General features: G+C 40.1%; 1 protein-coding gene across 3 annotated transcripts in view; it reads right to left on the reverse strand.

Annotated features, from left to right (window-relative positions):
• Positions 1-24,146, reverse strand: part of TNRC6C (trinucleotide repeat containing adaptor 6C) — a 132,658-nt gene extending 108,512 nt beyond the window's left edge. For all 3 annotated transcript variants that reach the window (XM_079903690.1, XM_079903689.1, XM_079903688.1), the window contains exon 1: positions 24,042-24,146. The gene's annotated coding sequence lies outside the window, so the exon portion shown is untranslated. The remainder of the gene's footprint in view (positions 1-24,041) is intronic.
• Between the last annotated feature and the right edge of the window lie 247 nt (positions 24,147-24,393).

Raw genomic sequence — 24,393 nt, forward strand, 5'->3', positions numbered from 1 at the left:
TCATATGGTAGCTCTATTTTCAGTTTTTTAAGGAATCTCCATAGTGTTCTCCATAGTGGCTGTACCAATTTACATTCCCAGCAACATTGCAGGAGGGCTCCCTTTTCTCCAGCCTTTATTGTTTGTAGATTTTTTGATGATGGCCCTTCTGACGGGTGTGAGGTGATACCTCATTGTAGTTTTGATTTGCATTTCTCTAATAAGTAGTGATGTTCAGCATCTTTTCATGTGTCTGTTGGCCATATGTATGTCTTCTTCAGTGAAATGTCTATTTAGGTCTTTCTGCCCATTTTTTAATTGGTTTGTATGGGTTTCCTTTGATATTGAGCTGCATGTCATCTCTTAATTATCTTAGAAGTTTTAAGTTTTAAGTTTTAAGAAGTTAGAAGTTTTAAATTCCCATAAAATCCCACAAGAAACTTTCACGAGATTTTTAGTGCAGAAACATTCCTCAAATTGTTTTTATTTTCTAGATTTCTTAATTGCTTTATACAGATGATGCTTTATTTAATGTTTCTTTAGGTGTAGGGTAGACACTAGGATTTATCTTGCCTCCTTTTAGATCAACTGAGTGCCTAGATGTCATTTAGTGCCCAGGACTGAATGATCCTTCCTCTCCCAACTCATCTGTGACTCTGACTCTTCATATATGAAAACCACATATAACAGATGGGCCTGAAGACCATTCTGCTCCATTAATCACTGTGTGCTTCTGCCAGGACCACACTATTTTAATTATTCCGGTTTCATAAAATTTTGGTTATCTGCTACCACTAGTTTCCCTCATTATTCTTTTTTAAAAATTTACTTAACTATGCTTTTATCCTTCCAGATGAAATTTACAACCATTTTGTCATGTTCGAAAAGAAAAACATGTAGTTTTTTTTTAAATAGAATTGCTTTAAACCTACAAATTAATTGAACCAAAAGCTCTGTAGGATTTAATTTTCCTAATTGAGGAAATCTCTCAATGTATTTCTTTCTCTTTCAGTGAAACTGTCATTTTCTTTATATCTATTTCCTATACATGTTAAGCTCATTTCTAGGTATTTTATGATACTTTATTGTTATTATGTTAGGATCAAATAGTCTATGTATTGCCTAAATGGTTACTGATGGTAGACTATTGATTGATCTATACTGCATCAAATAACTTTACAGCAGACCACCTTGGGTTTTCTGGATATACAATCTGTAAACAACCATCTTCTTTTCATCTTTTTATTTCTCATTTCTATTTCATATTGTGGTAGGCAGAATTCTAAGACACTCTCCCCATACTTAGCTGCTGGTTTATACATACTTTCTCCCAGTTATTCAATCAAACACTAATCTAGGCACTGTTGTAAAGGAACTTTGCAGATGTAATTAAAGTCCCAAATCAACTGACCTTAAGATAGGAAGATTATCTAAGGGGGCCCAACCTAATCACATGAACCCTCTGAATCCAGGTTTAGAGGTCAGAGACAGAAGCCAGAAGTTCAGAGTATGAGAAGGATTCAACACACAGTTGCTGGTTTGAAGATGGAGGATACATGGCTAGGAACATGGTGGCCTTGAGAGCAACCCCCACTGACAGCCAGCAAGGAAACAAGGACCTTAGTCCTACAACCACAAGGAACTGAATTCTGCCAACAACGAGCCTGGAAGCAGATTTTCCCCCAGAGCCTCCAGAGGAGAGCTCAGCTTGGCCGACACCTTGAGTTCAGCCCTGTGAGACCCTAAGCAGAGACCTCAGTCATGCCATGCCAGACTTTTGGCCCACAGAACTCTAAACTAACATTGGTTGTTCTTTTAAACAGCTAGGTTTGTGGTAATTTGCTATGCGGCAATAGAAAACTAACACACCTTATTAACTGGCAGGGACTTAGAAAGCAATGTTAGAGAAGATTAAATACTAATGTCAGTAAGTCTTAGCAGTCAGAGAACAGCTGGCATCAGAAACCACACCAATAATTTGAACAGGGTAGATTTAATAGATCTGTTAACTAGTAAAAGTTGGCTAACTTTTAAGAGGGGCAAAAAAGGTCTCTAAGTGATCCAGAAGCAGCAAATGCAGACAGCAGAAATTTACTACCTCTAGGCTGAGGGTGTACAAATAAGGCGCTAAGAATTTAGAAGAGGATCCCTCCCTGTGGACTGGAGGCAATGTGGCTGCCATAGGACACACAGCTGGTGAGTAGCAAAAAGACCTAACAGAGGGCCCAAGTCAGAGATGGTCCATACAAGGGCCCTCCTAGGTGGCAAATAATCTTCCCCAAGGGTATTATGGGTGGACCAAAGCTGCTCCTTAAGTGCCACTGAGGTGAGAACCACCAGGACTCCCAGATGCTAATCTGCTGACTGCTGCACCAAAAAAGTACATTAGAACCAGGAAGGGAAGCCCCCTTTGTCCCTCTCTTCCTCCTTCCATTGTCTCTCCAGTGCCCCAAATGGGTGGCAGCCTCATAGTCCAACTCAATGAAACTATTCTGTGAACTCTTGTAGAAGCATTCCCCACTTGGAAAGTAAGAACTTCAAACCCCAGCAGAGCTCAAAAGTTTCTAGAATGAAAAGCAGAAATTCTGCAAGTGGGTTATTTGGTATAAAAATTAGTGAGAGAGAGCTTTTAGGGTTTTAGCATTGAGTACAGTAGGGAAAGCTGGTCTGAGAGTTTATACCACATTAAACAAATACCCAGCTCTTCCTAATTTGTGTCTAACAGAAGAAATAGTGATAATGAATTTATCTATTTCTCCTTTTGATTCTGTTGATTTGTGCTTTATGTATTTTGAAGCTATCTTATTATGTGCATACAAATTTCCTAGTGGATTAACTCATTTTGCATTACAAAATTTCCTTTTTTTATTTCTAGGGATGTGTATTGCCTTGAAGTCTATTTTGTCTGATATCACTTAAATTGACCATTTTACTACTTGTTTTACACTTTATTTCTCTCCTTTCTTGTCTTCTTTTGGACCAGTATTTTTTTATTATTCCATTTCCCCTCTCTTTCTCCATTAGGTTTTTTTTTTTTTTTGGTAAGCGGGCCTCTCACTGTTGTGGCCTCTCCCGTTGCGGAGCACACAGGCTCTGGACGCACAGGCTCAGCAGCCATAGTGATTCTTAAATCTATGGCTTGATAGCATTCATCAGTTTTGGAAGATTCTCAGCCATTTTTTAAATTTCTTTCTTTTTTGACCGTGTCAGGTCTTAGTTGCAGCATGCGAGATCCTCATTGAGGCATACGGGATCTTTTGTTACAGCGTGAGGGCTCTTCGTTGTGGTGCGTGGGCTTCTCTCTAGCTGTGGCACGTGGACTCCAGGGCACGTGGGCTCTGTAGTTGTGGCATGCGGGCTCTCTCATCGAGGTGCATGAGCTCAGTAGTTGTGGCACACGGGCTTAGATGCCCCATGGCATGTGGGATCTTAATTCCCCGACAAGAGATCAAACCCACGTCCCCTGCATTGGAAGGCAGATTCTTTACCACTGGACCACCAGGGAAGTCCTGATTCTCAGCCATTTAAATATTACTTTTGACCTTCTTTCTCCTCTCCTCTGAGACTCCAAATATAAGTATTTTAGACAGCAAAGTGTCCCATTTGTCTATGTATTTTTTCTTTTCCTTTTTTATCCTTTTGTCTCTGTGCTTTAGCACGGATATTTTCTTCTAATCTGTCTTCCAGTTCATGAATGCTCTTTTCAGCTGTGATTAATGTGTTATGGAACCCTTCTGTTATTGTACTTTTCAATTCTAGAATTTCCATTTAATTTTTTTAATAGTTTCCAGTTTTCTGCTGAAACTCTTATGTCATTAAATTTTCTGAGCATATTAATTGATGTTATCTTAAAGTCCAAGTCTGATAACCCTAATACCTGGATCTTCTGTGGGTGTCCTTATTGTCTGTCTTTTCTCTTGATATTCAGTCTTTTTTTTTTTTGAAAGTTTAATGATTTATTTTCAATCCATGATCAACAAGGACCTACTGTATAGCACAAGGAACTGTGCTCAATATTCTTTTTTTTTTCATTTTTATTGGAGTACAATTGCTTTGCAATGGTGTGTTAGTTACTGCTTTATAACAAAGTGAATCAGTTATACATAAACATATGTTCTCATGTCTCTTCCCTCTTGTGTCTCCCTCCCTCCCACCCTCCCTATCCCACCCCTCTAGGTGGTCACAAAGCACTGAGCTGATCTCCCTGTGCTACACGGCTGCTTCCCACTAGCTAGCTATTTTACGTTTGATAGAGTATATATGTCCATGCCACTCTCTCACTTTGTCACAGCTTACCCTTCCCTCTTCCCATATCCTCAAGTCCATTCTCTAGTAGGTCTATGTCTTTATTCCTGTCTTACCCCTAGGTTCTTCATGACATTTTTTTCCCTTAAATTCCATATATATGTATTAGCATACGGTATTTGTCTTTCTCTTTCTGACTTACTTCACTCTGTATGACAGACTCTAGGTCCATCCACCTCATTACAAATAGCTCAATTTCGTTTCTTTTTATGGCTGAGTAATATTCCATTGTATATATGTGCCACATCTTCTATATCCATTCATCTGATGATGGACACTTAGGTTGTTTCCATCTCCTGGCTATTGTAAATAGAGCTGCAATGAACATTTTGGTACCTGACTCATTTTGAATTATGGTTTTCTCAGGGTATATGTCCAGTAGTGGGATTGCTGGGTCATATGGTAGTTCTATTTGTAGTTTTTTAAGGAACCTCCATACTGTTCTCCATAGTGGCTGTATCAATTCACATTCCCACCAGCAGTGCATGAGTGTTTCCTTTTCTCCACACCCTCTCCAGCATTTATTGTTTCTAGATTTTTTGATGATGGCCATTCTGACTGGTGTGAGATGTATCTCATTGTAGTTTTGATTTGCATTTCTCTAATGATTAATGATGTTGAGCATTCTTTCATGTGTTTGTTGGCAGTCTGTATATCTTCTTTGGAGAAATGTCTATTTAGGTCTTCTGCCCATTTTTGGATTGGGTTGTTTGTTTTTTTGTTATTGAGCTGCATGAGCTGCTTGTAAATTTTAGAGATTAATCCTTTGTCAGTTGCTTCATTTGCAAATATTTTCTCCCATTCTGAGGGTTGTCTTTTGGTCTTGTTTATGGTCTTTGAAGTTTCATTAGGTCCCATTTGTTTATTTGTGTTTTTATTTCCATTTCTCTAGGAGGTGGGTCACAAAGGACCTTGCTGTGATTTATGATATTCAGTCTTTTTACATGCCTAGTTTTGGACTGAATGTTAGTCACTGCATGGAAAAACTGTGGCGATATCTGAGACTGGATGATATTATCTCCCTCTAGAGAACATTTATTTACTTTTGCTTCTGACAGGCACTTCAGAGTAGAGGTGAAATCACTTTAATCTATTTTAACCAATTCAAAAGTAAGTTTCAGTTTCTGCAAGGGTTGGATTTCAGGATGATCTTTATGTTCATCATTACTCCTAGGATAAAACTTTTGTTTGGGGGTGGGGGAAAGCAATTAGGGAGGCCCAGCCAAAAGCCTGGGATGTTTACCAGGGTCCTTTCCCCACTGTCATCCCTGACATCTCTCTTGTGGCCCCCCCCCATTCCGCCAAGACAACACTCTACTTAGCTTCTCAGCCTCAGTTTTCAGTTCAGCTCTTCAGTTACAGCTTTTGAGTTGGCAAATGTCTCTGAGGGGTCATGTGGCAGCAAATGTTTATTCTGCCTCTTACCTCCCTTCTTTTGGGAGATCTTGGCCCCTCAAAATCCTCAATGCTGGGACTTCCCTGGTGAGGCAGTGGTTAAGAATCCACCTGCCAATGCAGCGGGCATCGGTTTGAGACCTGGTCTGGGAAGATCCCACATGCCGCGGAGCAACTAAGCCCGTGCATCACAACTACTGAGCCTGCGCTCTAGAGCCCACGGGCCACAACTACTGAGCCCGTGGGCCACAACTACTGAAGCCTGCGCACCTAGAGCCCGTGCTCCACAACAAGAGAAGCCACTGCAATGAGAAGCCCACACACTGCAACGAAAAGTAGCCCCCAATCGCCACAACCAGAGAAAGCCCGCGTGCAGCAACGAAGACCCAACGCAGCTATAAATAAATAAATAAATAAATAAATAAATCCTCAATACCCTGGTAGCTTCCAATGCCTTCAAAGAGTTGCTTTTTATATTCCACCTAACTTTTTTAGTTCTTGGCAGCAGGGGTGGTCTGATACAGCTAGTCTGCCTTAGCCAGAAGCAGGAGTCTAAGGGATATTGAATTTTACTCAGTGACTTTCCAGGTAGCAGTTAAGATAATCTTATGCTACTGTATGTCTCTAATGCTCTTTAGAAAGAGATTTTAAAGAAATAATGCTAACACTGATGAATTATACTTTCTGTAAATTACTTAAGATTCTCAGATTATATTTATGTTAATAGAAATCTAAAGATAGCTTTGTTGATGTCGTTTTCATGTTTTTGATATAATTACGCTAGCTTCACAAAGGAAAGTCAATAGCTTTCCCTTTTTAAAACTCTGAGACAATTTAAATAGTAAATATTAAAAAGTATAAAAGAATTTATGTTATTTTTATTTTTTATTTTTTGGCTGCACTGTGTGGCTTGCAGGATCTTAGTTCCCCAACCAGGGATTGAACCTGGGCCCTGGCAAGCACCGAGTCCTAATCACTGGACCACCAGGGAATTCCCATGAAATAATTTTATTAACATTATCGAAAAGAAGAAACTTTCTGGAGAGAAATTCTTTTATAATTAAAATTTCTTCTTCATTCCATTTAGGTTTTCTGGAGTCTCAAAGCGTTCTGTGACTACTTAAAAGGTTAAGATCCTGTCCTACCACAAGGTTAAGGCTCAATGAATGTTTCCTTTTGACCTAAGAAGCTGTCTTTTTGTTTCGCACCAGGGCATAAATAACTACTATTCTTGAATCAGGAAGTTGCTTTTCATTACCCAAAGCTTTAAAAGTACTGGAGATTACAGATCTAAGAAAGATATTAGTGGAACTGAAAAGGCGATATTATTGCTCACTCTACTCTCCTCCTCTCCTTTCTCTCTTTAACATATGTGACTGAGTGACTGTATATTTCTTAGGTATCTGATCGTACTGAACAAAGTTTTACCACATTATGATAATTAAATGCCACAGACGATCGATTTAATAAGCACTTCTGGAACCCTGAATGGGGTTTCTCTGTGTGAAATACAGTAAATTAAACGGACAATATAATCATCACAAGAACAAATCCTAACAGTCTACAAAGAATACAAATTCAATCTCTATTCCATGCCTTTTGTTCAAGCAATAATTTTATAGGCCATCTGTGGATCTTTTCTGGATAAAACAACCCCCTCCCACACCTTACAAATCATACTAAAGTGATTACTATGGTCATGTCTATGATAGGGTTAAAACAATACCTCTCTCTAGACTTGAATCACTCCTTTGAAATTACAGTAATATACACACAAATAGATGATAGCACAAATGTGTGGTAGGAAGGAACAGACTTGGCAGGGCTGAATACAGGGAAGATAACGTGTACCTACAATGTATCAAATTTATGCACTATCTCACTTAATTTGTATAGTAACCCTGTAGTGGGCGTTATTATCCACTTCTTCCAGATGAGCAAAGGCTCAGAGAAATTAAGTCACTGAGCTGATAAGTGGCATTCCCAGAAATCTATCCCAGAATTTATACTCCCAAGACCATGCTTATACCAGTGGTCCTCAAATGCTGGTTGTCAGTTAATGAGAATGAACTGCACATATTTAAAGTATACCATTCAGTAAATTTTGATATATGTACACAGCTGTGAAACCAACCCCACTATCAATTAACTCCAGATAACGCCACAAAATTAGAAAAATAAGGATGAGGAACATTTTTCACAAAGTTACATTCACTTAATTTATAGGACTCTCCTCTAAGATGGTGTCCTTTCTACTTCTTTGCATGGGAACGTCTTTTGTTTTATAAAATAATGATAAGAGCAGATGATGGTGGTTTTCACTCAAATGTCGGGACCACCGGGACTTCCCTGGTGGTCCAGTGGTTAAGAATCTACCTTCCAATGCAGCAGACGTGGGTTCGATCCCTGGTCAGGGAACTAAGATCCCACATGCCGCAGGGTAACTAAGCCCGCATGCCGCAACTACTGAGCCCATGTGCTGCAACTACAGAGCCCATGTGCTCTGGAGCCCACCCGCCACAACTAGAGAGAAGCCCACGTGCTGCAACAAAAGATCCCGCGTGCCGCAACTAAGACCCAATGCAGTCATAAATAAACAAGTAAATATTAAATGAAACAATTAAAAAAAAAGACGGCAACCATATGTCAGCTCCCACTTCTGCTGTTAAAACTTTACTTGTGTGTGAAGTCCCCAAATCTCTTAACCACAATGCTTTTCTATATTTTCAAAAGAATAGATTTTAGCCCCAAAAGGAAAGGTTTGATTAAATAATATTTAAGAGATAATTACCTTCCTATAAGAATGACAAATATTTCAAAAACTGCTATGTGTAGCTTACCTTTATGGGCAAAATTATAAGGAAGGCATCCCCATTCCCTCTACCATCGTTTTCCAGTGGTCATGTGGTTTTTAAATTTTGCTTCTCATCCCCCTCCAGTGCACTGTCCCACTACTCCTACCAACATACTTCAAAACTTAACCTCAACAGATATGCTCATTGCCTTGATTGTGGGGATGGTTTCAAAGGTATATAAAAATTTATTGAATGGTATACTTTAAATATGTGCAGTTTAGTATATGTGGGGAAAAATACCTTAATAAAGATGCCCCCAAAATAATCTCACTAGGGGTATTAAGGTATTTGAATCTTTTGATATGTACTACCATTTTCACTGCCTACAGGTGTTTGTACCCATTTTCACTGCCACATTTTCACTAGCACCATATGAGTGGAAGATTCTTTTCTCATTCTCCTTAGGATTATATTTGAGCGTTGCCAACTGAATATGTCAAAAAATTTTTCTGGTTTCTCTAATTTGCTTTTCTTTGACTACTGGCAAGATAAATTTTTTAAACGTTTGATTACTAGTCTCTTTTATAAATTATCTTTTTCTTTGCTCATTTACCTATGTCAAAAGACATAAAGCTAGTGGGGTTTTTTTGGCAAGACCTGGGTTTGAACCCAGGACTGTCTGATCTTACGCAAGTCACACCACCTCTTTGGATCGCAGTTTTCTCCTCTATAAACCCCAAAGATCTGCAAATTTTAAATAGCTTAAATTAGTTAAGACTCATTCTTGGAAATGCAGCAGATATACAAGATATAATGCTGGTCGCTAATCCATTAACACCTTGACTATATAGAACATTAAATAGCAATGGTAATATACCCCCAAAATAAAACCAAAAAAACCCACAAAACACACAAAGAACAATTCTCATATTTTTAATAAAAAATAAGATGAAAACGTCTGATAATTAGTATACATATTTTAACATGCATCAAAGCCTTAAGATAGCATTTTTCCTTCTTAAAAAAAAAAGATGCAGAGTAAATTTAGAGCTATACAGCCATAACCATAATCCAGTTTTCAAACAATTTCATTATCCACCAAAGATCCTTCATGCCAATCCCCATTCTCACCTTTAGCCCCACACGACCACTAAGACACTTTTGGATCCCACAGATTTGCCCTTTTTGGAAATATCACGTAAATGAAATCTGGTTGCTTTCAATTGGTACAATGTTTTTGAGATTCATCCACACTGTAACATGTATCCCAACTTCATTCTTCGTATTGCTGACTAATATTCCATTGTATGGATATCCATAAGGATATCCACATTTCATTTACCCATTTACCAGTTGATGGTAGTTTGGATTACTTTCACTTATTGGCTATTATGAATAACTTCCATGTTCATGCTTTCGTGTGAAGATATGTTTTTATCTGTATTGGGTAGATAGGTAGGAAAGGAGCTACTGGGTCATAGGCTAAATTTATGTTTAACTTTTTAAGAAATTGCCAAACTGTTTTCCAAAGCTGCTGCACCAAGCAATTCCCACCAGCAATGGATGAGGTTCCCCGTTTCTTCAAGTCCTTGTTATTGCCTGTCCTTTTGATTGTAGCCATTCTAGTAGATATGAAGTGGATATGGTTTTAATTTTCATTTCCTGAAATCTAATGATGTTGAGCATCTTATGTGCTCATTAGCTATTTGTATACCTTTTTCAGTGAATGTCTACTGAAATCCTTTGTCCATTTTTAACTGGGTATTTTGTCTTATTATTGGGTTACAAGAGTTGTTCTTTATATAATCTGAAACAAGCCCTTTATCAGCTGTATGATTTGCAAATATTTTCTTCCAGTCTGTGGACTGTCTCTTCATGTTCTTAATGGTATCTTTTGAAGCACAATATTTTTAATTTTGATGAAGTCCACTTTATAAACTTTTTTCTTTTTGGATCATGCTTTGGGTGTTTTATCTATGAACTCTTTGTCTAACCAAAAGTCTTGAAGATTTTCTCCTGCACTAACAATTTTATAGTTTCAGCTTTTACATTTAAGTCTATGATCCACTCTGAGTTCATTTTTGCATATGGTGTGAAGTCTAAATCACCTTTTTTTTGTTTTTTGCATATGGACAGCCAACTGTCCTAGAACATTTATTCAAACGACTATCCTTTCTCCACTGAACTGCCTTGGCACCTTTGTCAAAAAATTCACCATAAAGATAAAGGTTTATTTCTGAACACTCAATTCTGCTCCATTTGTCTATATGTCTGTCCATGTGCCAGTACCACACTGTCTTAATTGCTTTAGCTTTATAGTATATTCTTTTTGTTTGCTTATTTGTTTTGGCCACACCACACCGCACATGGGATCTTAGTTTCCAGACCAGGGATCGAACCCGTGCCCCCTGCAGTGGAAGCGCCAAGTCTTAACCACTGGACCGCCAAGGAAGTCCCCCTATAGTATATTCTTAAATTGGAAATTTTAAGACCTTCCTTTGTTTTTTGCCAAAATGATTTTGGCTATTCTAAGTCTTTTGCATTCTCATGTAAACTTTAGAAGCAGCTTGTCAATTGCTGCAAAAAAGAAGCCTTCTGTGATTTTGATGGGAACTGCATTCAATTTATAGATCAATTTAGGGAGAACTGCTATATTAACATCACTGTGTCTTCCCATCCACGAACACAGACTGTTTCTCCAGTTATTTGGATCTTCTTTAATTTCTCTCAGCCATGTTTTGCAGTTTTCAGTGTCCAAGTCTTTCACTTCTTTTGTTAAATTTATTCTCAAGTATTTAATTCTTTTTGATGCCATAGTGAAATTGTTCTCTTAATTTCATTTTCAAATTGCTTGCTAGTATACAGAAGTACAAATGATTTTCATATACTGATCTTGTATTCTGTGACCTTGCTGAACTTGTTTACTAGTTCTAGTAGCGCTGTGTGTGTGTGTGTGTGTGTGTGTGTGTGTGTGTGTAAGAACTCCTTAGGGTTTTCTACATACAGAATCATGCCAAAGTTTTACTTCTTCCTTTCCAATAAATGCTTTTTTTTTTTTTTTTTTAACCTGACTGCTCAGGCTAGAATCTCCAGTACAATGCTGAATAGAAGTGAGGAGAATGGACATTCTTGTCTTGTTCCCAATTTTAGGGAGAAGGCATTTAGTTGCTCACCCTCAAATATGAGTTAACTCCTTGTGTTTTGTATGTTTTTCCTATACACCCTTTATCAAGTTGAAGAAGTTCTCTTTACCTAATTTGCTGAGAGGTTTTTTGTTTTTTTAAATCATACATGGGAGCTGAATTTTGTCAGATGCTCTTTCAGCATCTATTGCGATGACCATGTGGTTTTGTCTTTGATTTTATCAATATGGTGTATGACATTAAGTGATTTTAGGATGTTAACCCAAACTTGCAGTCCTAGGATAAATCCCATTTGGTCATAATCCTTTTTATATGTTTCTGGACTTGGCTTCCTAATATTAGACTGAAGATTTTTGTGTTTACATTGATGAGAGATATTGGGCTGTAGTTTAATTTTTTTATGATGTCTTTGGCTTTGTTATCATGGCAGTACTGGCCTCAGAATCAGCTGGGAAGTGTTTCTTCCTCCTGTATTTTCTGGAAATGTTTGTGAAGGCTTTGTATTAGTTCTTTTTATGTCTGACAGAATCTATCAGTGAAGCCAAGACGACCTGGGCTCTTCTTTGTGCCAAATTGTTAATTGCTAATTCAGTTTCTTTACTTGTTGGATGTCCATTCAGACTTTTCATTCTTCTTGAGTCAGTTTTGGTAATTTGTCTGTTTCTAGAATTTTGTCCATTTCATCTATGGTGTCTAACTTGTCTGCACAAAGTTATTCAGAGTATCTACTTAATTTCTGTAAGATCAGTTCTCAAGTCCCCTCTTCATTCTTGATTTTGGTACTTTGTATCTTCTCTCTTTTTCTTGGTCAATCTAGCTACAGGTTTCTCAATTTAGTTGATATTTTCCATTAACCAGGTTTTGGTTTTACTGACCTTTTCTACTGTTTTCTATTTCTATTTCATTGACTTCACTCTAATCTTTATTTCCTTCTTTTTGCTCGCTATGGGGTTTAGTTTGTTCTTCAGTTCCTGGAATCATAAGGTAGAAACTTAAATTATTGCTTTGAGATCTTTCTCTTTTTCTAATACAGACATTTAAAGCTATAAATTTCCCTCTTAGTACAGCTTAGCTGCATCACATGAATTTTGATATGTTGTGTTTTCTTTTTTAAATTCAGTTCAAAGTGTTTTCTGACTTTCCCTTGTGATCTCTTCTTTGACCCATGGACTACTTGGAAATCACCTGTTTAATGTCCTATGTACTGTACATGGAAAGAAAGAGGGGCCCAAGGAGGACTCCAAAGTTTGAGCCTGGAGCAACTAGAAGGATGTAAGTGCTCTCGAGTAAGACAGGGAGGAGTACAGGCAGAGTGGATGCGGGGGCAAGAGCAGGAGTCAGGTCCTGACCCTGTGGGGTGGAAATGCTCACTAAACAGTCATGTGGAGATGTGGAGAAGGCAACTAGCTATGCAAATACTGAGTCTTGGGAGCAGCCCAGGCTGGCAAAACAAAACATAGGAGTCTTCAGGGTATGTATGGTATTTAAAGTCACAGGACTGAATAAGGTCACCAAAGGCATAAGTGTAAACAGAAAAGAGAAAGTTTACACAGTGAACTTAGAGACGGTTTCAGGAAAGAGACTGGTGTTCTGTTAGGTATGTTAGGGCATTTAGAATTTGATCTGGCAAGGACAGAAGCCAATTCAAGCATTCTACAAAGCCATGGGTGCGAAACAAATGTCATCACATGATAACGTCAAACCTGTGACTAATGGTGGCATTAATGATAACAAGATAATGATATCAAGAGACCCAGGTCTCCAGATAAATAGACATTTTACAATATAGACTTATTAATGCCAGGCTTACTGCATATGTATTTACTAAAATTATAATATCCTTAAATTATCCATGTTACTAAAACAAGATCCTTACCCCCACACACCTGTGTTTTTCTTTACCCATATGCCTCTCTACCATTCTCAGTCATTCAATATGTATCTCTTCTGAAAACTGTGACATGAAAGTAAACAAGCAAAACCATTATCCCTCCAACCAGAGAGCCAAAGGAAGAAATAACAGAGAATATGCTTATTCCAAAGCAGGTATCTTAATCTCTTCACCTTGTTAGGGTTTACAACACTCCATTCCTTCAAACTCTCTGTGTTGAAGAACTGAAAGAAAGACACAATACAGAAGAAAAATGGGTCAAGTGAGGAAATTGCTTTCCAACTGAAATGTGAGATTGAACAGGAAGTAGTAGGAAGTAGTTGAATTAGACAGAAGACAGACAGTTATCATACACTGCTCATATATATCAAAGGCACCTTACTTCTAGCTTATCCCATTAATAACTAAAGCATCCTGGTGTCAAGGTGACACAGATTTTCATTAAAATGCCTTACTTTTTATAATTTGAATCAAAACTAGAATCCCTTTAAGCAGGCTTAAAATTTTCAGTAATGTTAAATTTCAAACAATGTTTTAAGAAAAACCTGCTGCTGTGGCAGAAAAAAAAAGTAATCCATAAGATTTCAGGAGATCTATGTTTGTCTCACAGACATGCTCCTGCCTCAGCTGCATTCTGGATGCCAGACTTAGAAATCAGGGAGAAAAAAGAATTCACTATCAGGTTTTTCCAAGAGAAATAACATTTCTTATAAACACATCAAAGTTATTTTTCTTTCAATGTACTTTTAGAGCCCCAAATGATACTACTGATATTGGGGCTATCATAAATTACCCGTTAGACACAGGTAATTTATGTTAACATTTGGTAAATTTTTAAAATTAAAAGAAGCCAAATGCCACACATCAAATTTGGGGCCCCAAGCCATGCTGCGCAGCATGCGGGATCTTAGTTCCCCAACCAGGGATGGAACCCGTGGCCCCTGCAGTGGAAGTGAGGAATCCTAACCACTGGACTGCCAGGGAAGTCCTGATCTCTTAGATCTTTAATGGTAATAAAAATCACTCTGTCCATCTGAATGAGGGGGAACAACTGAACAGCCAGGAGCACAGTCCCAGCAATCAGGGAGCCCTGACCTCTCTGAGGTGCCCTGGTTTCCACATCTATTGATGAGAATAAAGTAGGTAATGTATTAAGTGCCCTGTACTTGGCACACAACAAGCACTCAAAAAAATACAGCTATTATGAAGTTTGGAATCCTTTCTCCAGTTGTGGTTTTATATCCTCAGAGCAAATAGGCTTAGCAAAACAACAATACATCAAAATGAAAGAAAGCACACTGTTCATCCTATTGCCTCAAGATAAGCCTTTACTCCCATCTCTGAAGTGCAAAGTTTCAGGAGAGAAAAAAAAAAAATGAAAAGAGCAAATGAAAAAAGCTGAGGGGGAGGGTTACAGGAAAGACAAATAAAAGGCAAGAAAAACTTCTGAGTAATCCTAAAGGCTGAATTCTGAAATCAATGTCCACTAATTTGAGATTTAGTTGGAAGACCACAAGCTAAAGAGAAAACCCCATTTTCTTAGGCCATGGGATCTACATAATCAAAATTCTGCCATCAAAGGCTAAATAGGGGGCTTCCCTGGTGGCGCAGCGGTTGAGAGTCCACCTGCCGATGCAGGGGACGCGGGTTCGTGCCCCGGTCCGGGAAGATCCCACATGCCGCCGAGCGGCTGGGCCCGTGAGCCATGGCCGCTGTGCCTGCGCGTCCGGAGCCTGTGCTCCGCAGCGGGAGAGGCCACAACAGTGAGAGGCCCGCGTACCACAAAAAAAAAAAAAAAGGCTAAATAGGCATATGTGTAAACTAATTAACCACATTTAATAACTGTGCTAAAAGAGTACTTAAATTATAGTTAACATAAATTGATTTTAACAAAAAGAATTTTGACAAAATCCTTTAAAAATTCGATCTGACTTCCAGAGTCCCCCTAGAGGAGTATAGAAAAATACATTTAATATATGCTAACCAGACATTGTGGATTGGCCAGAATGATCCTATTAGTTATAACACTCATTTTTCCAATGGCTAGTATCTAATGATAGTCACCTGATCTGTGAAAGGCAAACCAGGAATTATACCTAAAGTTCAAATGTCCTTAAGAAATGTCACATATTACTTCTTTACAATTTGGTTGGTGGAACTTACTGGCAATGCCCAGAGACCTGAAAAGAGAACTGCCCATTCCTACAGGTACCCACAGAAAACACGGTGCAAAGCATTCCACCGAGGACTGTTAAGATGGACTTATCGCATAACTCTACTCACACCTGCAGGTGCATCCCGTGCTCCCATGATGGGCTGACTAGTTGAAAATATGGTGGGTCACTATCCTAAAAAGACTAAAAAAAAAAAGAAAAAAAAAAGGCAGAGGAAAAGTAGTCATTATCAATCTCTTCCCTTCCCCCTATGATCATCTGTGGAAGCAACATCTCTGAAGAAACAAATGACTCAAAATTGAAATTTTTTAATCTTAGTATCCACAAAATACTGTAGATATTACAAAGACAAAAACATTATTATCCCTGCTATCAAGGAACTCAAAACCTAATAGAGAAATGATGATGATAATTAAGGCTTTTTTGCAAAGCACTAATCTGTAAGTGGCTATGCTGGGGTTTAGAGTCCAAAATGAACAGGGAGAATAAATAGTGCTCATCAATTAAATGCAAAACCATAATACATACAAAGGTACAACAGTGGCTAAAGTTCTTATTCATCACCTGAATGTGGCAAATAGATAATATTTTTGTCTGTTTTAAAGCTTCCCCACCCCGTTCTAGAGGAGTAAAAAAGAAAAAAGTCTATTTTGTTGCTTTAATTTTTTTCTTTGTTAATAAAGAACATATTATCACTTCTAATAAATTCATCTAACTTAAAAAGTTCTAGTAACTTCAACACAGCCACCATGAACACTGGTATACTACTTACATTATAATCTGATCTCATATTTTCTGGAAATACTTAAGATTTGTTTTCTCCCTTTCTTTTGTCAATATTCCATATCCATAAAGTTTACAATATTATCTGGGACTTTTATATAAAGTCTGAGTTAAGATTTTTGTTTTTTACAGGGATGGTACTAAGAAAATTCAATTTCGTTGCGAGTACTCACCATAATTAACAGCAGAACCCTATTATTACATGGCTCATTACATACTGGGATTTATGCTTGTGAGTCAAGTCCCCACCCCAGAACCTCAAACAATAAACTCTCCTAAAACTGCTATATTATGTGCCATCTTTCCCCGAACAGCGTTTTAAAAGGACTCATTTATGTATTTAATCAAACAGTTTAACATTAGCTTCTTTATTTACTTAATTTAAAGCCTCTCTGGAACATCCCAGAAAGAGCAGCGAGCACAGTGTGTCTGACCTCTTAGAATTCTTTCTTTCCAACAGCCCACACCAATCATTTGGTATTATTTTGTCCTGCTGATTTTTCCTAACACCGTTTCAGTGTGCCCCCACCATTATGCTTGTCCAAGCTCGCATCGCCTGACAGACAACCACAACAGCCATGGTTTTCATGCTTCCAATCTCCCCTCCAACCATCCACTGTGTATCAGCTCCATGCAAGTTTCTAATCTACCACTTGGTTCAATATCATGCCCATCAACAACCATCAAAAGTTCCTAACCAGCCAAAGAATGGAGATTCTACCCATATAACCCCTTCTAAACCTCACTGCCAACATGAAAACTCCACGTACAGCTAGGTCTCGGTGTTCACTTATTCAATAAAAATACTGAGTTCCAGCTGCTATGGTTAGGTACTTGCCAAAATGTTCCCCAAACATGGCTTGCCCATTCGTCTCCTTGTAGAATATTCCTTCCATCCAGCCAAATGCTATCTATCAATCTTCCAGGGCCCATTTCAAGTGAAGTTCTGCCTGACCACTGTGACCCATGGGTCCCCTCCCTCTTTCGAATGACTGGGCACTCTCTTTTCACATTCCCAAGTCTGTTCCACTGAACTACACTACAAGGTAGTACCAAAGGGAAAACAGTGTTTGATGGTCACATAAGTCTGGGAAAGGCTGACTGGGCTAACGAAGGTAAACGTTTCTTCTGCTGCTGGACTTCTCTAAGCATCCCACGTGCTAACATGCAGCTTCAAGAGGGGAGATGCGGAACACAGCTGTATAATTATATACCAACGTGGATTGCTGTGAACTTAAGGAAGCTTCACGACATTTAATTGGCATCTCAGTTTTTTGCTTTGTTTGTTTTTACTTGTTTGGTGCCTGTCTCCCTCACTAAGGACACCTCGTGGAGGGCAGGGAGAGGTCAGTCTTCACTGTGGCCGCTGAACACAGAGGTATTAAATTTTTGTAGAGTAAAGGAAGGAACGACATGACCAGGCTTGGGCTTTAGAAAGTGGCTCCGACTCTGGCATCAGAGGACCTAGACATGTTATTAAGGCTCTAACTTCGGGCAAACTATTCAACTTCCATCAGCCTCAGCTTCCCAATCTAGAAAATGAACACAATATACTACCTACCTTACAAGCTGCTGCTGAGGAATGGAAAACATACATAAAGTGCATCAGTGGGACACAGACCAGAGGAAAAGAGACTATAATCCAAGCTATTAATCCATGTGTGAGGGCTCTGAAGTAGACTGAGTGTAAATTCTGGCTTCACTTCCTACAAGCTGTAGGATCTTTTATTTCCTTCCCTGTCCTCCCTTTCCTCCTTCATAAAATAGAACTAAAGCACCCATTTTCTGGGAGTGTTGTGAGGATTAAGTAAGATAAACACTCACATCCTTGGCACACTATCACACAGTAGATGCTCAAATGTTAGCTGTACCTATTTGAAGATTATTTTTAAACTGAGATCTGGCGACCTGAGAGGATGCTTCCTAACTCCCCAACATGCACACACAATTCTCCACTGTCCTCAGTGACTCAAATGTACTTGCTTCCACACAGCCAACATCTGCTGCCCTCACCTACCCCCAAAGCCTCATTTAAAACATCAGCCTCCTGAAGAATAAAGCCCGTTGCTGTAAATTCCCTTCCTACAGTTTCCCCTCCCCCTGTGCATTTCACATAGAGTGTGAGAAAACATGCAATCAAAGGAGTAATTCTACCCCACCCCCCCAATTCCTGACGTTAACGTCTTTTCACAGTCCCAAAGGTTGGGAAGGTGATAAGTTTTGCCTCTGCTGCCATTTCCCAGCTTCAGACCTTAACTTTAATTCCTGGTTGCTATCTTAAGTTATTCGTTTATTAAAAGAAAAATTAAAAACAAATTATCTTTGGTAATAAAAAATAAACAATGCCTTTGCCAGACTCAACCCAAGCAACTGATTTTAGTTGTGAGAAATCTTATCCTTAATAAGCTAGACTATACACATAAAATGAATCTGGCAAAACACATACGCCCAATAACCACCTCGGCACTAACCACGTTTGGCACTAGCCAGCCTGTGTGTTAGTAAAAGACTCAGTCACAGACAGGGGTTATCCCGCTGCTGAGAATAATTTGACTTGATATTGTAGGTTTGCACTTCAGGCCTTCAGAGGAAGGGCATTACGAAATAGAACAGTGTAATGATTTCTAAAACATTCTAAAGAAGGAAAACAGAGTAGGACTTTAGATTGAAGAAAAAAAGCTGTTCAGGTGTTTGTATTCTAGAGGATTTATACAAGTAGATGGGTGTTATACAAGTAGATGGTGTTCACAGAAAATGCTGTAACCTTATAACAAAGATGAGCTGACATGTCTGGATTTATACAAGTAGATGGGTGGATTTATACAAGTAGATGGGTGTTTATACATCTATACATCTATTTATACAAGTAGATGGGTGTTCACAGAAAATGCTGTAACCTTATAACAAAGATGAGCTGACATGTCTGCACACTCTTCCATTTTCATATTTCTGTACAAAAATTTTTTTTAAATTTTGTGTCAAAAAACGTTTATGAAAAAAAAGGTTTATGAGGAAGTAGAGTGGGATCTAAGCCACATGGTACCTATCTAGCCCATAGGCTCTCTTCTCTGGTGGACAGACTCCACAGGACTCTCTCCTCTGGGCCCTGTACACAAGGCCCAGTGGCCAGGTGATGTGTCTTCAGGCAGGTCATTACCCAACAGGATAGAAGTATTGCAACAAAGAGGCAAACAAGGAGAGGGAGACCCTGAGACAGACAACCTGCTGCTCCTCATTTCCCACAGCAAATGTTGAAATCCATTGGCCTAGAAGAGACATATTTCAGAAGCTGTATTCTTGCCTACCCTTAACCATTACTACATCTTAGAAAACCAATGTCCCAATGCGGAGCTGGAACTCAGAGAGCCACACAGAATATTAAGAGTTCAAAATAGCAGTGAACGCTGCTTTCCCAAGCCCATTCCTTCTGTTGTGGTTTGCAGCCATGGAGGGCTCAGGAGGGTGCGAACAACTATCTGTGCTACAGCAGGGATGTTTTATGGCTGGATGCCCAGATTGTCTAGCTCTGCACACAGCTCTATAGTCTTTGAGGGCTACAGAGGAAGAATGCATTCTTAACAAACAGCTCTCCATCCCTGCAATAGCTTCTTCATTCTCTGAAAGCATGTGTGGCCAAGAAAAGAATTCATTTTTAGTAAAACTCCAAAAATAGCACAAAGGGTATGAATTTTCACCATGTTTTTAACACGCAAATCCTTGTCACATTCCAGTTGGAGAACTGAAAAATAACTATTTTACTTTTCATTAAATAAGTTACAGTTCAAATACATAATTTGCACAAGAGAAAAGTTACAGGATTATTTTAATCAAGTTATTCAAACAAGTTCACTGGGCAAGGAGTACACATTTTTTGGTTTCAATGTCAAACATACATTCTCTACGTAAGCTTTTACAGTTATTTCTGACAACAAGGAATCTTTATATTTTTAAGTAATTATATTCCTGAAGAGTTGTGTATAAGCTGAATGTTTATGATTGAAAACATCTTAAAGCTTATGTATATTATTTTGCAAAGTAAAGAACGTTCTCCTCATGAATGCACAATTATTTAAAAGCTAATTTGATCTACTCAATACTCTGTAATGACCTATATGGGAAAAGAATCTAAGAGTGGAGATACATATATAGATATATAGATAGATAAATAGATAGATAGATATACACACACACATACACACACATATATATACCTATATATAACTGATTCACTTTGCTCTGCAGCAGAAACTAACACAACATTGTACATCAAGTATACTCCAATAAAAATTTTAAAAATAATAAAAGCTAATTTGTAAAAATGTAGATAGTCATGATCAGACTGGCTTAAAGAAAGAAAATCTGTAAAATGTCCTAAAAAAAAAAAAAAGGCCACTTCATACTCTGCTCCCTCTACTTACATCTATGGCATCTTCAAACAAAATTATTAAGATGTTAACTGTCTTAATTAAGCAAATAAAATCCAGTCACCTTTACCGTGAAGCCAGTTATCATACAAAATAGACCACGACACTAATACTCTTTGAAAAGATTTCCTTACAGCTCACCTAATAAATAAATAAATAAATAAATAAATAAATTAAAAAAAACATCAGAAGAGCCTCTGAAATTAAGCTGGAATAAAAGGTAAAAACCCACCTGATTGTCTCAAAATCAGGAGTAAGAAGTCAAAACAGTTTTAATCACAGAAAAAGAAAAGCAAAACAAACAGACAAAAACAGAGTTACCTGGTTCCTGCCCACTTACAGCTCTGCCTCCTCAGGGCTCCACCTTCTGCTCCCTCAGCCTACCCAGGTTCCAAGGCTTTCTATAAATCTGTCCCTTGTCATATTCCCTTGCTACCTCTCCATTTCTCATGCTTTCCACACAGGCTTCAGTTGCTCTGGCTAAGTAATCTTTGCTTGCTCCATCCCCAAATCTTAACTAACTCATATGCTATTCAGATATGTGGAATAGCCTCAGACTTCACATCCAATCCATTTTCTTTCTTACAAAATCTTCTTAGATATCACCTTCACACAATAAACCCTGACTGAGAGGTCCATATCATGGAAAACATAAGCATGCAATCTCATGGATCTAATTCCTACTGGGGAAGGCCAAAAATACCCCCCATAAAATAGTCTTTAAGATGGCTCTCAGCCTTAAAATGTTAAGTTGCTAAAGAAGTTATATGATGTCAAAGACATTCTATATGCTCAAATCAAATAACAGAGAAACAGACTTTCACTAGTACTCTCTCTTTTTTTAAGTGTAAAATTAGCATCACTTTCTTGAGTCAAGCAATAGTAAGTTTACATTCAGGACCTTATCACCCCCACTTGGAGTTTGGGAAGTAATGCAAACAACCCATTCTCAGCCAGTACTGAAGGAATTTTATCTTCCATTTCTTTCCAACTGAAAGCTCTCTTCAGTAAGGAAAAAGGCTGCCGCCTTTCCAGCCCTGACCTCCTCCTCCTCCAGCTTGGTTTTGGAAGTGAGCCAGATGACAGCATTTGCAAAAGCACAAATTTATCTCCGTAAAGCCGGCTGTTTAACAAAAAGGTGGTGGTGGTGAGAAATACTGTAATTTAAAGTTTCCTATATTCCCTCCATGGTTTAGTTATAGTTAATCATTGAGAGTCAAATGAAACAATTTGCTCCACCTTCCCTCAGAATCAGCACTCTAAGGCAACTACTTGTTCCAAAATTCCTGAGCCAACTAAGTATAAACATAAACCTGTTACAAAATAATCTTTGTCAAAGTGTTAAAACATACGCCACTTGAAAAAGAACAACAATAAACACTGTGAGGAGGAAAACCTAAAATCAACTTTGACGTGTACCCCAGGTTACTACTAAAATATTTAAATGCCAGAATCCAAAACGAAGTAGTTAGGATTAAGTCTGACAGCCTCAGTGTCAACTTTATTTAATTTCATACCTTAATAGTAAATCAGAGGTACCAAACAGTAAGGTCTCTGATTTGGACAAGAATATGAAAGACTCAGAACAAAGTAACAACTATTCAGACGTTTATCATCTGTGAACACCAATAATAAAATTAATTCGGATAATACAACTGGGTTAGTCATTTTGAAAACCTCATTTTGCATCATTTCCCCCAACAAAGCATCCTAGGAGTGCCACACAGAAAGGTGTTCAAAGACCTTCACCACCTTCCATGGTTCTGGAATAATGTAAATTTTTTCAAGGTGCCCTCTGCCAACCAAGTTCATCTGGCCTGGGGCTAAGTTTTATCCTTTATTCATTCATGTAGTATTGAAGGAAGTCTGGAATCTATGCGTAGAATTGTCGCACCCCCTACACATTTCAAACTGGCCACCACTGTCTTCGAAGATCACTCAAGCCACATTTCCAGTGCCTCAACTCATCCCCATAGTTACTCAATTCTAAATGTAGGAAATAACTTGCGTAAAATAAGCCTCCTGCGGGGTCAAATTACGTTCAGAGACGTAGCAGCCTCTACACAGTGATCATCAAACTGACCACCTACACCGCAGCACATCCACGTGAACACCGGATACAGGAGAAAACCCGAACCTCAGCAACACAATGGATTAAACCAGCCAGACGCCTCCAACTTGCAACTCCTTAAAGACGCTTAAGTTGGACATCTACAGAGCACCATTTTGAGTTCAGAATCTGCAGTTCATGCCTAGGCATAACCGAGCAGACCACTCAAATGGAGGTTCAATCTGACAGAGGCAAAGGTTCGAGACAGTCGCACTCATTTTGCACAGAATCCCTGAGGCTGTCGAGCAGAGTCTTACACCGCAAGAGGTGCAGCCAGGATCTGCGGCTCCTCCTCCCCCGCCCCGCTACGTGGAGGCAACAATCCTGCATCTTCCGTGAGATTCCCAAAGCTGCGTGTAACCTGCAAGCGAAAGGTTCTCCACCGAGTTAACGCGCAGGGAACCCCTGTATCTGTATCTGCACATTTAACAGGCACGAATCTATTAATTAACCTCATCCACCAGGCAAAGGTGCAGACGAGGCGTCGCTCGAGCGGGGGTGGCCCCAAGGCGCTCGGGTTCCGCGCTCCGAGAGCGGGGCAACTGCGGGTCGGCTCCCGTCCCCCGTGCGCATCGCCCTGCAGCCTGCAGCGCGGCGAGCAGCCCACCTGATTCCAGACCCGTGGGAGGCCGAGGGGCTCCTCCACGCTCGCCTAGGCACGCCCGCGCCTGCTCTCCCCCAAACAACGGCGCGGGAGGCCCCACACCGAAAACGCTTGGGTTCATGCATGCCATCAGAAATGCAAAACCCGCGGGTGACTGCTCAGGGGAGCCAATTCCACCAACCGCATCGTTTCCAGACACCACACACGCAACCGCCGTGTGGCCGCGCCGACCGTGCCGATCGCGCAGGGCACCGCGAGCCTCTCTCCCCGCGCGCGCCCGCACCCGGCCCCGCGCAGCCGGCAGCTCCTCCCGCCGCCCTGCGCCGCTCACCCTTCCCGCCGGGACCCGCGACCCCTCGCGCTCCGGGTCCGGCCGAACAAAGGCGACGCCAACGGCTCCGCCGACTGCGGCGGCTCGGAGGCCCAGCCCGCGCTCACCTGGGATCCGTCCCCGGCGGCGGCGGCGGCGGCTCCTCGGCGGGGCTCCGGCGGCGCGGGCCTGGCGGCGGCGGCGGCAAAAACGACTCGAGCAGCCGCCCCGGGGCCTGCGGGGCGCTCGGGCGGCGGGGGCCCGCTCAGCGCCGGCGCCGCGGGCTCAGGTCCCGGCGCGAGCGGCGGCGCGGGCGGGTGGGCGGCGACGCGTCCCAGCGGGTCCAGGTCCGGCCCCGGCGACGCCGCGACGCGCCCTCCTCCTCGCACCAGCAGGCGGGACAGCAGCTCCGGCGCGGCCCGGGATCCGAGGCGGCGGCGGCTGCGCTCGGCGCTCTGCTTTCGGCCGGCTCCGCTCCCT

The sequence above is a fragment of the Stenella coeruleoalba genome (assembly GCF_951394435.1).
Source record: "Stenella coeruleoalba genome assembly, chromosome: 19".
Taxonomy (NCBI): domain Eukaryota; kingdom Metazoa; phylum Chordata; class Mammalia; order Artiodactyla; family Delphinidae; genus Stenella; species Stenella coeruleoalba.